This window comes from Chelonia mydas, chromosome 3 (assembly GCF_015237465.2).
Source record: "Chelonia mydas isolate rCheMyd1 chromosome 3, rCheMyd1.pri.v2, whole genome shotgun sequence".
Lineage (NCBI taxonomy): Eukaryota > Metazoa > Chordata > Testudines > Cheloniidae > Chelonia > Chelonia mydas.
Genome location: NC_057851.1, coordinates 160,401,136 through 160,418,210, shown reverse-complemented (window position 1 = coordinate 160,418,210; position 17,075 = coordinate 160,401,136). Strand labels below are relative to the sequence as shown.

General features: G+C 40.9%; 1 protein-coding gene across 2 annotated transcripts in view; it reads right to left on the bottom strand.

Annotated features, from left to right (window-relative positions):
• The window catches only part of PTPN14 (protein tyrosine phosphatase non-receptor type 14), a 175,141-nt gene that overhangs the window by 152,794 nt on the left and 5,272 nt on the right, over nt 1–17,075 (bottom strand). The window lies entirely within an intron of this gene.

The following is a 17,075-nucleotide window of genomic DNA, read 5'->3' as shown; positions in this document are numbered from 1 at the left end:
AGGAAGTATTGTTTAGCCTTCAAAACACATGAGAAAACCTGGAGATTATTTTAAGGACAATTCTATTATTTACTAGATTTTCTATTCTTAATTTAACATTTGTTTAATATATATAATTTTATATTTTCAGTACAAAAGAATTAACTTAGAATGAGCTGTTAAAAGTCTCCAGCCTCTTTCATGCATTAAACTTTAGCGCAGTTGTAAGCGGGGGAATAGTCCCGCTATTGTGGGGAACTTTCCTGACTTCTGCACTACCCCGGTGGAGTGGGACAGCGAAAGGATCTGAGTCCTCGCTCCCACTTCCTTTACCCAGTGGCCTCCCTGCCCTTGAAGACTCCCCTTCCACTCTCCTGTCTGGCAGAGTCCTCGTAACCCCCGACAAGGCTGGGCCCCGGATTCCTGGGGGGCTCGACCCCCAACCTTGCTGTGGTCACCTAGGACAGGGGCTAGGGTGTCCCCACTCCAGGATACTCTCTCTGCACTGGGCACTTCTCTGACCCACTGACCATTACATACAATTTAAAGCAAATGCAAGTTATTTAATCAACAACTAATTTTAACAAGAATAAGGAAAAATGGGAAAGGTTAAAGGAAACACATCACCCCGCTCTGTGGCAGGGAACATCACAAACAGTGTCTCTGGAATGTCAGGGCAGTTCACAGTCTGTTCCTTGTAAGTCCCAGGCCTTCTTCTCAGGCCCTGGCTGCGCTGTAGGGATGCTGTGGGTTGGACACTTGCTCTGGTGGTGGCCACACGCTCTCAGGCTCTAAGTGGTAGGACCCTTCTTCCCAGTGTCGCCCCACCCTGTCGGGGTTATGATCCAAGCCTGGCCTACAGAGCCTCTGGGCTAAGGCGTCTCCCTGTGCTGGGCCCACTGCCCAGGGTCCCCCTCGGTCTCCCCAGCTTCTCACCGCACCCAGCTCTGGACTGCTCCAGCCCCAGCTACACCACTCTGTCTCAGCACTGCTGCTGCTTCTGTGACTCTGCTCCCAGCTCCCTGGGCTGCTTCTTTGGTCCCTCTGCCACTGGTTGCTACAGCTCTGCTCCCAGGGCAAGTCTGCTCTCTCTGGGTTGTGCCTCTGGCTTTGGGGCTGCAGCTCTGCTACCAGAACAGGGGCTGCTCTCTCTGGATCTGGCACAGCTCTGCTCCCCAGCTCAACTTGCACCCCGCTTTCTCCTTAGCTCGGCCCCACTCTGTCTGACCCAGGCAATTCCAGCTCACATGGAGGACGGGACCTCCCTGGCCTCCTGACTCCCTGATTAGCCTGCCTGCCCTGCCATTCATGCTGACCTGGAGCACTGGCCTCTCCCCATTGTTCCTGGGGACTATCAGTCTCAGGTTGCTGATTTCCCATAGACCCTTCCCCTTTTAGTACTGGGAGCTAGCAACTAACACACCCCCACTGAATGTTAGTATACACAGTACTTCCTTTGTCACAAAGTACTGTGCTGATCCTCCAAACCTGTGCCACATGAGCTGCCTAACTGGCTTCAATGGGACAAGCTGCAGGAGTAAGAACTATCAGCACGTTTAAGGCCTTTTGGAATTGGGACCTACGTCAGCAAACTACACTTCTTGCTGAGAAGCTGCAGTACCAAGGCAACTAATCATGACACACATCTAAATCATTCACGATCACGGAGATACTGGATGCATCAATTAGGAAAAAATAGACTGACAGTTCAATTGTTAGATATTTTAGTACATATTCACTGTATTAGAATGTAATATATTACATATGCATTTTGAATTGTATCTGTATCTCCTGCACCAGGTGCCACACCCACTCAATTTAATTATGTTGCTCTACAACTGTCTCATTCAAAAGGTCATTGTTTAAATACTAGAACTCTCAAATGTACATCTTTCAAACTGTGTTCGCTCTCAGCTCACAGGGCTCTTACTCTTTACTCATTTAGGACTGGATAAAATATAGCGGGCTGCAGCCCCACAGTGGCAGGAAAAGGACAGAATAATCCGTTTTGCAGGCATGAAAGCCAGGTATTTTGTTTGATTTATTATTATTATCTCCACCACCACCACCTTTGGCCCTTAGAGTGTGTCTTTGTAATTTCTCACTATGTGTCAAGCAACACATCTCTGTTTAAATAAGCTCTGTACACCAACTACTACCACAGATGTTTGACAATGTCCTTTGCCCACACTTCCACCAATTTCACACAGCGTTGTAATTTATTCCTACAGCTTTTTTTTTTTTAAACAAAGATCAAAGGGCAAGAAAACTCAGAGGTATTGGTACCAAGTGGATTTTTGACATTCTGCATTTCAATGCGGTGTGCATGTTAGTGGGGCATACATGTGATAATTTTAATTAACATTTCAAGGTGTTACACACACACACACACACACACACACACAGAAAATGATTATTTCATTATCTGATGTGTTTACGATCCCTAGCAGAGGAAATATAACTGTGGAGATATATTTTCTGGGCAAGTCAAGACATTACTTTTTCAAGGCAGAACCCTACAATGAGCGTGTCAATAGGCAACACAACACTGCTATCACAAACAATATTACTGCCTACAGTCTAACAAAATGTTTTAGTTTGCAGGCTTATGAAAAACCATAGAAAAGAACATGGCTCGTGTTGCAAGTAAATATGGTTGGCTACATAAACTGAAGGCACAAAAATAAATAAAACAGCTGTTAGATGAGAAGTTTCCTCCTACTGCACAAAATAGTTCCTAATTTTTGTTTTAATTAAAAAAAAAAAAGGGAAATAATTGCCAACATTGACAAGCTGTTCTCTTACATAGGCAAAGCTGAAGAAGAGAAGGTATCAAATACGCAAAATAAGGCCCTGATCCTGCAGCGAACTCTGCACACAGACGACCGCGTGACGAAACAAAGCTCCACTGACTTCTCCAGCTCCACGCAGGCGCAGGACTCAGGTCTCCTCCTGCACGGAGTCCACTGCAGGACTGACACCTCGAACAACCCCGCACTGTTGAGGCAGCTATGGGTATGGGTTTCAGTGGGTATATGAAATATACTGGCAATACTGTCGATCCTACATGTTCAACAATCAAGAGATGAATAATAAACAAACTTTATTTGCCTTTTGGTTTTTGAGCCACTAGGAGGCATGCAGGTCATATTTCCAAGCTTTTCTCTTCAGCCATGAGGACTAGAGACTTAACTTTCATATTAAACAAAACAAACAAATGAAGGATTCTCACATAATTATTCATCTCCAGGAGGTGAGGCTTTAAGTAAGGCCCGGTCTACACTATACAGTTTTGTCGGCAAAAGGCAGCTTTTGTCAACAAAACAGTGGAGCTGTACACACTACAATGCTCCTCCCGCTGACAAAACTCTCCTGCTTTGCCAACAATATCAAATCACCTCGACGAGAGGCATAACTTTTGGTGGCAAAATTAGATTGACAAAGTGTCAGTGTAGACACTGCATTCGTTACATCACCGTAACTGGCCTCCAAGAGGTTTCCCACAACGCCCACCATGACCACTGTGCTCACAGTTTTGAACTCTGTTGCCCTGCATCCAGCTACACAGACATGCACCCATCTTCTTTCAAAGCCCCAGGAAGTTTTGAAACTGCTCAGCATGGAGAGCTCACATAGCTACTGCTCAGTTAAGCATGCCAGCTCCCAGCAGCAAACATACTCCTGCCAGGACTACAGGGGAGGGGGTGGATCTCCTTGGTTTGTGGGGAGAAGAGAATGTGGGAGAACTCTGAGGGAGTCAACGAATCAAAACATGAATGTGGAATCCTGGGACCACACTAGGTGGAATCACTAGGACCACAGTGGCAAGCAGGCAGGGCAGGGGTGGGGGGGAGAAACAGAGCCAGGGAGGGAGGCGGGGGCTGATTTGGGGTGTCCCTCTCCTGAGCTGGGGGTGGGGGGAAAGGGACCATCAGCTATCTGTGCACCAGCTTCAGCCTCAGGACTGGTTGCTTCCGGCTGCTGCCTGAACTTAGAGAGACAGCATATGCTCACACACTCACTCTCCCCCAAGGCACACACTTCCCCAACACCCCCCCCCACACACACACACACACACACCCACACCCACCCATCCCACAAACACAAGAAGCCAACAAATGTGTGTGTGTTCAGCTGTCAGTTTGGTCACATTACTGAGTGCTACTTTAAAAAAAGAACAGGAGTACTTGTGGCACCTTAGAGACTAACAAATTTATTTGAGCATAAGCTTTCGTGAGCTACAGCTCACTTCATCGATGCATAGAATGGAACATAGTAAGAAGCTATATATATATATATACACACACACACACACACACACACACACACACACACAGAAGGTGGAAGTTGCCATACAAACTGTAAGAGGCTAATTAATTAAGATGAGCTATTATCAGCAGGAGAAAAAAAAACTTTTGTAGTGATAATCAAGATGACCCATTTAGACAGTTGACAAGAAGGTGTGAGGATACTTAACATGCGTTTGGAGTCTGTTTTTGAAGCTTTTCTGTTGCAAAATTGCCACCCTTAAGACTTTTACTGAGTGGCCAGAGAGGTTGAAGTGTTCTCCTACCGGTTTTTGAATGTTATGATTCCTGATGTCAGATTTGTGTGCATTTATTCTTTTGCGCAGAGACTGTCTGGTTTGGCCAATGTACATGGGAGAGGGACATTGCTGGCACATGATAGCATATATCACATTGATAGATGTGCAGGTGAACGAGCCCCTGATGGTGTGGCTCATGTGATTAGGTACCATTAATTTGAGTTTGAATAGAGACTGGGAGTGGATACAACTGAATGATTGCTATACGCTTTTGTAGAACACAGAATAAAAACGCTGTACCATTAAATACCTTAGCCTTTATTTATGGTTAAAAAAAGATAAAACCACACAACTGTGCATAGCTCCAGTTATCATTGTGCGAGCTGTTGAGAGGGGGTGGAGCGATGGGGAGGCTCAGGAGGGCTATGAAGTGAAAAGGAATGTGTGGGCATAGAGGCGGGTGGGGTTGGCAAAGAATTGTGCATCTGCATGTGCTGTAGGGGAGGTTGACCACGGATCTGCTCAGATCTGCTCAGCTGTATCAGAGACTGGAGCATCCCTGTCTGATCCTCCATCACTTTTATCATCCGCTCTGTCGCTTGCCTAGCAAATGCTGCATTCTCTTTTCTGCCCTGCCTTCCGGCTCCCCAGCACTCTTTCCGCTCCCTGGTCTGTCTCTCACCATGCTGCAGCACCTCGCGGAACAGGTCTTCTTTGCTGTGCCTAGGGTTTTTTCTTATCTGCCGAAGCCGGTCTGCAGGGTATGTTCTTCAAGGTCTATGCTGAACAGAAGAGGGATTGTTACATTCCAGCAAATGATTCAAACATTTTAGTAAAAAGGGCCTTTTGCTAGTAGAAATCACTTTCTCTCAGACTCTAGGCAGGCCCACAGCTCCGCGACCACCCCAATCATGGTGAGTGTCAGGAGTGCAGGGAAGGTCGTTCTGCGTACGGATAAAAAGGTCACGGCTTGCAGGGCAGCTTTGCAGAGAACTCATTCTAAAGTTATCCCACACTTTTTCACAAGCAGCCAACCTGCTGGCTGACATTTCTCTGCTGCGGGTGACCAGAGACACCAGAGCACAACTGCTGAATGCTTGCGGCTTTCACCCTGGTCTACATGCAACTCAGCTATGTGCTGCTTTGGTCACAGCTCCAGTGATTGCTAAATGGCATGATACAGTTTCCTACAATGGGGGAACTAACAAGGCTGCAATCCCTTGGAATCTGTGGCAGAGGATTAACAAGTACCTCTTGGAAACTTTCCAGAGCCTCTCTCTGGAGGATTCCCTGCAGGTCTCGATGCCCATCGACACCCTGTTTGGCCATGCAGATTAGGTACACAGGGCAACATCCAGCTCACAGAAAACACTACCTGCCTCCCACTTTTTGATTCCCTACACAAGCCACAGCAACTTACTCAGCATCTCATCTGCTTCCTGTTGAGCACTTCTGGAGTGGAGAAAAGTTCCTGGCTGCCTGCCCCACCGGGCGACCCCACTGGGAGCACCACATCCTCTTCTAGCTCGACTTCTTCATCCAGAATTTCAGCCTGCGGGTTACCCCCTCTTTCTGCTGCCTGCGAAGTATCCACGGGGCTATTGGCGATGGAGGTGGGGTCACCACCAAGGATAGCATTCAGCTCCTTACAGAAGCGGCAGGTCTTAGGTGCACCACCAGAGCGATGGTTCACCTCTCCTGCTTTATGGTACGCCTGCCTCAGCTCCTTTATCTTCGCTCTGCACTGCTGTGTGTCCCGATCGTAGCCCTTTTTGCACAGGCCTCGAGAAATTTGCCCATGTGCGTCCCAATTCCTACGGGTCACTCGCAGCTGCGACTGAACAGACTCCTCTCCCCATATACCGATCAGATATAACAACTCAGCAGTGGTCTAAGCGGGAGCGCGTTTGGTGCGATAGCCCGCCATGCTTACCTGGGAAGCTCCTCTGGGAAGCCAGCAAGCAGGAAATGAGATTTAAAATTCCCAGGTCTTGCAAAGGGGAGGGGCAGGTTGGCTGCAGGGCAGCGGAGTTCAAACCGCTGACCAGAGTGGCAGCATGGGAATTGTGAGATACTTTCTGGAGGCCAATAAAATCGGCGAAAAAGCTGTGGTGTCTACACTGCATGTTTGTCAACAATAAAGGGCAGGGAAAAAACAAAAGTCTCTCACAGGGATGGAAATTTTGTGTCGCCAAAACTAGGTGTTTTTTTTCTAAAAAAGTCACATTGCAGTGTGTACGCTATTGCTGTTTTGTCGCCAAAAGCCAGTTTTTTTGGCGACAAAACTTGCCAGTGTAGACAAGCCTGCAGCGTTAATATGCTCCTTCAAGGCATCCCCCAGCTGAATAGCCCCTGTTGGGCTCCTCTTATAGCCTTGTGTTCATAATGCACAGCACAATGCTGAACAGCAGTGCCAGATCCATGCTTTCTGTCAGAGATATCTGGGTTGCAGGTTACCAGGGCAGTTGAAAAGCAGCTGGCAATCTAGTAGAATGCCCATGGAATGAAGGGATTGAGAAGCCATCAAGTGACACCGTTCCTGCCCCCATGAGGCACTGCAAACCATTCCCAACGCGCACTGCAGCCAGTTGCACAGTGGGATAGCTACCCACAGTGCACTGCTCTCTGTGTCAACACAAGTGCTGCTAGTGTGGATGCGCCCTACTGTCCCAATTCTCCGCTTCTTTGCATCTGGAGCAGTTATTCATACCTGTTGAAAGTAAGTATATTGAAGAATATTAACTTTGTCTTGATCACCACAGTAATTCCAGGCAATCCTGCTCATGCATTTCTGCTACTGTCCAGTGGACAGCAAGTTAATAAAAAAACCTCCTCCAAGGCATGCTTGCTACCAATGGAATGGATTGCTACTGAGAACCTGAGGTTGGAAAAAAAAGCAAGCAAATAAACTGCCAGGGTGTGAGCAGCGCTGTTCCCACAGATAAGTGACTCTTGTGAACAAAGCAGACCACACAGGTCAGAAGAAGTGCACTGCAGGACAGCGGTGAAAAGACTCTTTGTACAGTTAGTGATATTGTGTGATCAATTCCTGTCCACAACAGCACTACACCAGCAGAGTTAAGAACCTTACTCAAACTAAGTCTAATCCAAAACAGAGATGTGGTCACCTGTGCATCACTGAAAGCAGGTCTATGGAACTGTTTAAGGCATGCTAAGCTGTCCAAATGGTAGTTAGCATACCAAACTTCTAAGTGTAACCAAAAGTACAAAATTATGTTACAAAAGAAAGAGATTGCTTGATTCACCATGAAACTGGACTACCTATAAATATATACTTTAAGTGTCTCCTGCTAAGTTTTATACTGCTATTATATGTGGTTATTCCAATCTCTTGTTAAATATAGATCTCCCCCACTACTATAGATTTGCATATGGTAAGAATTATCAAAGCTTGTGAGCACAGATGTCATAAAATCTGTTTTATATTCTCAAACCACCACCAAGTGGGAGACCTATTCAGTTGCAAAAATTAGAAGTCTGTTAGGTTCCCTACTTCATCTTTCTTCCAGTACGGAATTACTGGTGCTTTGTCCAGTCTTGTTAGTGCTGTAAGTAATGCAATTCCCTCTGACATGCTTGAGAAATTATTCCACAGCCTAATAGAGCTGATATCAGGAAGTTTTGCTGATAGAGAAAAATTTAGGTTGCCTTTCTTAGTATCCACCTTTTATTTGCTATTCTTTTTCATCACTAGGTCTCTGCCAACATTACAGTTTCACAGGTTTCTCCCTTCTGCTGAATGTGTTTCAGATTATTTTCCCCCAGACATATTAGCGTACCTCTTTTCTAAACTGAATCGTGTTTTGTTATTTCCTACTCAATTGTTATTTCCTTTATATTGTAAGCCCAGAAGCTTGGTACTACATCTGCTAAAGTAAAGACTACACTCTAAACAGTCACTCTGCTTCTAAAAAGGCTTCCCCATGCTCAGGGAATTCAAAATCATGCCCTACAATATTGAAAAATCTATTGCTTGATCTCTGATATCTATCTTCTTCCTGAACTGAACTTGATACCAGAAGAATCTCCAAACTCATCCACGAATTAAGTTATTATCCCTGATTTTATAAAATTTTCCCCACTCACACTAATTGTTTCATCCTTGGAATGTTCCAGGATAATTAATGACGTCCTTTACTGTTATTGTCATATCCTCTGTACTGGTATCTGGAAGGTAGCATATCATTCTGACTGACTGCAAAACACCACATGGAGCTGTTGAGAAGTACATTCGCTTCCATCCTCTTTATAGCTACATTTTTTGGTTGGAAGGATTAGATTTCCAATAGGCTTGAAAGGATTAGATTTTTATCAGTAAATGTTGGTAAGCATTAACATAGACGCACACAAATCAAAGAAAAATATTTGCTTATTTGACAATAAGCAAAGGAAAAATATTTACTTATTTGACAATAAGCAAAATTTACAGAGAGGCAAAGTAAAAAAGATGCTGCTTGAGAACTTATGAGAATTTGATTTAATGAATATTTACTTAGTAAACGGTCATCATCATGTGTCAAAATATGTGTTTTAATTATTATAAAACTAACTTTTTGATTCTCAATGGCTACTGCCATTAAATAATTGTCTCACCCCCTTATAATTTCCTGCAACTGTGAACATTTAAATTGATAACAAAATGCTTAAAACCCATAATTTTGTGCAACTGTGAAAAATTAAATAGATAAAAATTTAAGAATGCATAAAAATAAACATTGATATCTGCTGAAATTATTCTGCCAAGCTAAATATAAATGAGGCTACTTAGGGGCAAAGAACAACCCAAGCTAAGTGGCATGTAATAATATGCACTGCTCCTTGAAGTTAGCTCTTGGAAGTCCCTTTTATATTACAGATATAATTGCATGACATTTGCTCTATTGGCCTGAATACACAGTCTCACTAGACATGAATATTTACTTCAAATACATTTTATATTAAAAGAACTGAAAGAGAAATTTCACAGCAATTCCCAGAGACTTAATGACAGTTGTTGAGTATACTAAACATTCAGGCATGACCAGAGGACTAAGCTATTTGTTAACAAACTTCTATTGTATCACAAGCTAAAAATCCAAAATTAGCATTTGTAAATCAGGCCGGGAAATCCTATATTCACATTAACAGAGGTTAACATTACTGGCTCAAACAACAAAGAAGTACAAATTGCCTCAAACTCATGCCCACCCCTTGTCAGATATTTTCACAGATTAATTACTGCCTGGGTGACAATCTAGAAAGCCAAATCAGACTTTCCAGAAACCTATACAAAGCACATTTATAACCTTTGTGGATAAAATCATTTGTATGTCGAAGGTAACATCATACCCTTCACTAGGCAAAGTTTAGAATGTTGCAGAAATATACCTCATCTACGTTACTTGTTTATTTCATCAGCAGTGCAGCATTACAAACTCATAACTTTATGTTACAAAAATATGGAGTTGTACTGTAATAACTAAAAAAATATTGAAGTTACTATTATGTCAGTGACACAAAAGATAATAGAAGGAACTACAGCAAAGCAGAACATGGTTGGTAGAAAGAATAGTAAGATGTTACAGGCCAGATCCTCTGAGATGTTGAGCAAAGCAGCCACAGCTCCAAATGACTTCAGAGGAATTTGAGGGTGGTCAGGACTCCGTAAGAGGTGGTCATCCCTTCGCAAGATCAGACATTATGACAGTAAATCATTTCTCTCATAAGCCATATTCCCCTGAAATCATTTAATTTGAAATCAAAATATGTTGCAGGAAATATGCAACTCTAAATGTACGTTTAATAGTTTTATCATTTTAAATTACTTCTCCAACCAAGAAACTTTCAAGCAACTAGCCAGCTAATCATTACTAATGAGAAGAGCAGATAAGGACAATTTGTTCAAACAAACCTACAAAACTAAAATACATTTGCCAGCTTTTATCCTGCCTACTTGTTGTATTCGTTCCTATACCCTTCCTTTTTTTCTCTCTCACCCACCCCCCCGCCCACCCCCTTTGGGATAAGGACTGTGCATTTTTTTATATTTGTACAGTGCCTGGTACCTGCTGACTGCTACTGCAATATAAAAATAATTCAAAATAAGAAAAATAGATGGAAATCTGAACACACAGTACATGGCAAAATAAGGCTCTTTTCCTTACAATACCTCTTCTTTAAACATGCCTCTCAAGAAAATGCTGCAATACAATAGTATTACATGTAAAACATATCCACAAGATATAAAATGTAGCGTCTAGGATAAATTTTATACTTTAAGAGTAATTTATATTTCCTAAATTTCACAAAGAAACTGAAGAAAACCAGGTTTCAGAGTAGCAGCTGTGTTAGTCTGTATTCGCAAAAAGGTAGCTCACGAAAGCTTATGCTCAAATAAATTTGTTAGTCTCTAAGGTGCCACAAGTCCTCCTTTTCTTTTTGTGAATAAAACCAGTTTTTGAAATGTAACCATCAGCAATGAACAAACATACTTGGTATGCTGGTGTTATATACTACATTATCTGGATAATACTCTCTTGTAATATTTTAGTTTTCACTTTTATGGCTGAGACTACTTTAAGCACAAATGAATTTTGTAAGTGTCACTGAACTGTAGAGGGGAAAGGCATTAAATTGTATGTGTCTGCAAGAAATAAGTTTTAAGATAACCATTCCACCACTTCTTTTCTTTGTTCTCGGAGTGCCAGAGGCAAGCAGAACTACTGCAAAGCAATAGCAGCACCAGCGTATGTAGAGAGGCTACTGTGCTGTGATCTGGCTTTACCTTGATGTTGCACGTTCACACAGCTGTCGCAAATCAGATTTTGCAAACAAAGGGTCCAATGTGGCAAGTAACAGGAGCTACAATAAGTGAATTACAAGAGTTCTTATGGGTTGGAGTGGACCAACTGGCCAGGAGGTTTTCTTAGATAGCTTAAAACCTTTAACATACTGTTGAGAGGGTAGGAAGTCACCAAACTGCTGACACAACTCTGTGGCTCCAACCCAGTAGCTGGGAAACTCAGCTAATGAAAGGTGCCTGCCCAGAGAAAGATCCAGGAGGGTCATAAATAAAGTGTGTTCAGGAACCCCCCCTAGCTAACTTCCGACCTCAAGAGTTCATCAGGGATTTCTATCTATACTGAACCTTCAGGTAGTTTTCCCACAAAGAGTGGAGTTCGCTTTCCTCATCTACATGAGGGTGTGATTTTCAAAAGCACTCAGCACTGGCCTACCTCTACTCTCAATGGTGGAGTGTTACCATTGACTGCAGTGGGAACAAAAGTAAGCCCACCTTGTGAGTGCTTTTGAAAGTCCCAGCTCTAATGTTTCACAGCTTGGATGTTTTGTTTATTCTGTGTTACAGTAAACAATTAGGCCAAAGCTTGTGGCAATGTAGGCGAAGTAAGTGCTGTCTCACCAGCCCCAGAAGTGAACATTACCCATTGGTTGGGGGTTTAATGCAGGCTTCTCCAGTAGGGTTGCCCAGTCTTGTGAGGGGAAGTTCTAAGGGGAGAGAACATACAGTAGGCACTAAAAGAAAAGGAGGACTTGTGGCACCTTAGAGACTAACAAATTTATTTGAGCATAAGCTTTCGTGAGCTACAGCTCACTTCATCGGATGAAGAAACTCGAGCAGGAAATTGATTACTAGTAGCTGAATCTCAGACTGCCAAACCCCCATGATCAGGCCTGTCCAAACAGCTAGCTTTATCATCCTCATCAATAAAAGGCTGCAGCCAACTTTATCTACAAGTCAATGTGTGTCTTTTCTCAAAAGAGGGAGTACTGTGATAAGAGCTAATCTAAGAAACCTGAAGAATGTAAACTATTTTTTCTTCGTACGAAAAAACACACAAGCACAAAGCTAGAAGGATTACTATTGACCTCACCCTCTCTGCCTGATTTATCCTGGGTTATGGCCTGCTGCAGCGCCCATTGAAGTCAACATGCCTCGGATCAGGTCCATAGTTTTTAAAAGGATGTCATCCCAAAAGGAAGACAAGCACCCTTCAGATTTATACAGGAATGCTAGTGGCTCCCAAATGCAGGAAACTAGAAACTAAGGCAAATAATTGTAGGTACTTATCTTAATAAATACCCGGGTCTTCATCCTCACTACCAACATGAAGTCAGCAGAAAAAACTTGACTTTTATTTTGTGAATAATGTTAAAATAAGGGAATTGGAAGGAAAGCCCAGGAGAGTCCCCACTTCCATGATACTGAGAAAGCATTTATTCAGTGGCCAGAGCAGGGCACAGTTTAGCAGCAGATACTCTTAGTTCCATTTGGCTGTGGGGAACTTTGCAGAGTTTGTGAATGTGGCTAGATAGGGTACACTTTATGATGCGTAAATTCTCAAACAGAACTCTTTTTCTCAGGCAGCATTGTTCATTTTACCTTAATCTGTAAGAGCCCCCTATCCCTTCTCTTTTGCAGAATTAGTGCACTCCACAGTTTGGACAGATATAGAGACTTTGACAAATCTTTGCAAATATTAGCCAAGTCCGTTATTCTGAAGCACTGAACAGATCTCTTGCTAAGTTTTCATATAAGTGTCTAACACATTATACTCCTGATTTACTGGTATTATAAGAAGTTATGTACTATTGACCCAATCTGTCTGCAGAAACAGCTGCAACTCCTATTGATTTAAAAAGGGTATTTCTGCCCTCAGTTAAAGGGATGGATTTGGCACTCCCTGTTTTCCTTTTGAGTACACCAATACAGTTTTCAAATATTTCTTATTGTACTTTTAAAAAAGTGTTACAATATACACAGAAAAAGGGATTCTTAATAATGTAACAAATTAGAAGTGAGGAGACATGTTGTAATTGAACTGTTTCCCCTCACTTTCACATCTTACACAGAGGCAGAATTTAAAAAAGTCTGTAGTTGTATTAAAGTTTCAGAGATAATTCAATTATTTTTTCTGAAAAACCCACACTCACTAAATTACACCAAGGTCTGCTCCTTACATTCAGAGAATGGCTCACATGTTTCTGACAGTTAGAATGTTTCTCACATTTACCACTGTCATCTAGATGTAAACAATTATCCCAATTTCTTTTTCAAGAGAGAATTCAGGAATATTATGCACATCTTAAATACATGTGTAGTTTACAATGAGCTTTATAGAATTTTTTTTAAATGAACAAATTATACCAAATAGATTACATGATTTCAGTGACAGGTGCCAATGGTAATTGCCCTATGGTACTTTAAATAGGGCCTAAGTGCCAGCTCTTCTCCCCTCTCGGCTAATCCTCATCATTGCCCAGTGTGCCCACCACAATACATAAAACATAAAATATATATTACATCATCGTTATGTTTATTTCAGGACCACAAATGGAAGTCCCAAAATAGGCTTTCCTTTCCAGCATTGGTGTAGCTATATTAAGTCCTCTCATTACAGGTTCATTATTTTTAACTAAAAACCATCACCACAGAGAAACACAGCAATTGTCATACGCTGTCAAACCAGACGTCCACCTAGCCCATTATCCTGTCTATGACAGTGGTTTATATACTATGTGCTTCAGAAGATGGTACAGGAAATCTCATAGTAGACAATTATGGAATAACCCCTAACGGAAGTTTCTTCCTACACCATGTCAGAGAGTGGTTGACATATAGTATATATAAAATCCTTTTATAAAAAAAATCCTACTTGGCCTCAATGATATCGTGTGGCATTGAGTTCCGATGATTGTGCATTGTGTTAAAAAAACCCTACTTTTCATCAGTTTTAAATTTCTTGCTTTTTACATTCCTTGGATGTACCCCTAGTCATGCATTATACGAAAGAGTAAATAAGAGAACATGGTTTACCTTCTCTATTCTTTTACATCCGTATCATGTCTCCTCTTATTCATCTTCCCCCTAAAACAGTCCCAATGTTTTCAACTGATCTTCATATGGAAGTCTCTTAATTACATCCCTTTCTTATTCTGCTATACCTTTTTTGAGATATAGTGACCAGAAATGAACACAGTATTCTGAGTAGAGTGTGGTCACTGATTTAAATATTTTAAATTCTATCCTAGTACAGTACTTTATTTCCTTTTCTGTTCACTGTGACACATTAAGTAGATGTAGAAAGTTCACTGAACCCACCAAAACCCAAGTCTTTTATTCTTAGTGGATATAATAAATTTAAAACCCAGTAACATGTATGAGTAATTCAACTATTCCTTCCAATAGATGTAATTCAATGTTGATATTGTCCTGCCCTTTCATCTGGCTTTATTAGATCCTCTCGGTCTTCTCTAGTCTTCACTAACCCAAATAATTTTGCATCAGCAGCAAATTTTGGCACCTTGCTGTTCAGCCTCTTTATTAGATCACTAACAACATTAAACAACAGTTCTTCAGAGTTCTTTTTTGTTCAGAGTCTAATTCAATTAGACTATTATTATAATTCTATTACTACTACATAAAACAAAAACCTAACTAATGGTGGGGCCCCAATCTTGGTACCCCCTAGGCACTAGAGTAATAAACATAATAAATAATAATAGAAATACACATCTTGTTTTATTTTTCAAAAAAATGAAATAAGGGAAGAAACTTGCTGCAGTCTGTTAAGTTTTCAAAGTTTGGGTTTTACTCCTCACATTAGCAGAGCACCAGGAAAGTCCCTTAAAGAATGTCAAATTGGGATTAGATTACCCAAGGTTTCTGTTAATTCTAGAATACCAAAGGTTTGACATTTCAAATACCATGCTGACTCCCTTAAGAGGAATGCCTTTCATATGGATCTGTTTTAAGATTACGATATCATTAAATTCCTATCAGACAAAGTATTTTTCAATAGCTGCTTGAAAATAACCACAATTCTTTACCAGGCTAGCAGTAGCAGGGAAAACGGTGGAGGATGAACGCTTAGAGCTAGAGGAGCTTTAAAATTCTTGTCCTTAAGCAATCTCTCAGTTACTTTAAGCAGTGATTAGAGCCGCATGTGGTCATGAACAGGAGGAGATGCCACAATACAAAGCCCAAGCATAGGAAAGAAACTTATAAATGTGGATGCACTCTACAAAGTCCAAAAGGGTCAATCCCCATGAAGGGGTTGGAAGGCAAACCACTGTGCAAGCACAGTTATGTCACACTTATTACACCATGATCTAATGTTGCTAATTCATTACAGTAGATCTAATTTCATTACAATATCATCATGCCAATGTCATTACAAATAAAGGCAACTATAATAACTGGGATCCTGCAGTCCTTCCTCTCACAAAACTACCCTTGAACTCAATGAGAACAATTTTTTAAATTACCATGTTATAGTATATTATCAAGTACAAATCCAACATATCAGATAAAGTCAATGGAGACTATTATGATTTCAAAAGAAAAATGTGCCATTTGCTCTATCTTAAGGGAAATGTATCAGTAAAACTATATTAAGACAGAATACTGTAAATCCCAAGGAAATTCTGAGTCATAGTTCCATGTTGTCCTTTACCACACACTAATCGGAATCACTAATCAGAAGGTCCAGCACTCTAACATACGGGTGAAATATACAGTGAAGAGAGAAAAATATACATACAAACTGAATACATACTGTCTATTTGCTCTTGTGGCTAAAACATAGCTTTGGTAATCAGGAGATCTTGATTCCCATGTTCATTTCAGAAATTTGTAAAATTAGAAGAGTACTGCACCACTGCCAAAAAAACAAACAAACAGTGACTCATGACTAAATAAAATGGGACAGAACTATTCAAGTGCAGTAGCTTTAGGGTAATAGTAGTAGCTCACCAATGAAGTGACTAAACGAGGTAAATAGGCATTTATCTATCTATTCCAGGTTGATTTCAATGTGTGTTCCCATTTTTCTTCTTATCCTTTTCTATTTCCATCTCTTCAGTTTAAACAAACATTTTGATATGTTATTTATTGTAATTATTTGCTTTAAGCTTTTTATTCATCATTTTAATCTTTAAATTGTTTTCCTTGGTTTCGTAAGAGGTGGAAAAACAATTTAAAACTTTTCACAAAAAAAGTTGAAATTTCAAGGGTGGGGGCTCACTTCAAAGTGTTTGACATGGAGCAATTTTTGATCTTATTAAATTTCACAGAATTTGTTTTCACCACAAAACTTTACAATTTTTTTATTTATCAAACATTCAATTTATAGTAAATTATAACAAACATAATCAAGAGTTTTGTTTTTTTTAAAAAAGAGCTGAAAATAGAACAGAAACCACACAAAAAAAGGGGCAAATGCATTTTAAGATCTTCCAGTGTAGCTAAATAAGATTTTCAATACAGGAAAAAATTAGATAAATTTCCCTAACAACTTGGATAAAAAAAAATTAAAACAAAACAAAAAGTCTATGAATAATTTTGTCTGTGAAGAGGCCATTTTTTGATTACGCTCTAATGATTTCTTGTGGTTTTATGATTTTTGTTCTTGTTTTCTGTGTTTTTCCCATCATTATTGTTAGTAATTAATTATTTATTATTAATTATTATTATTAAAGGACCTAGATGCCTCAATCTGAAGTGGTCCCCATTGTACTAGGCAATTGTTTA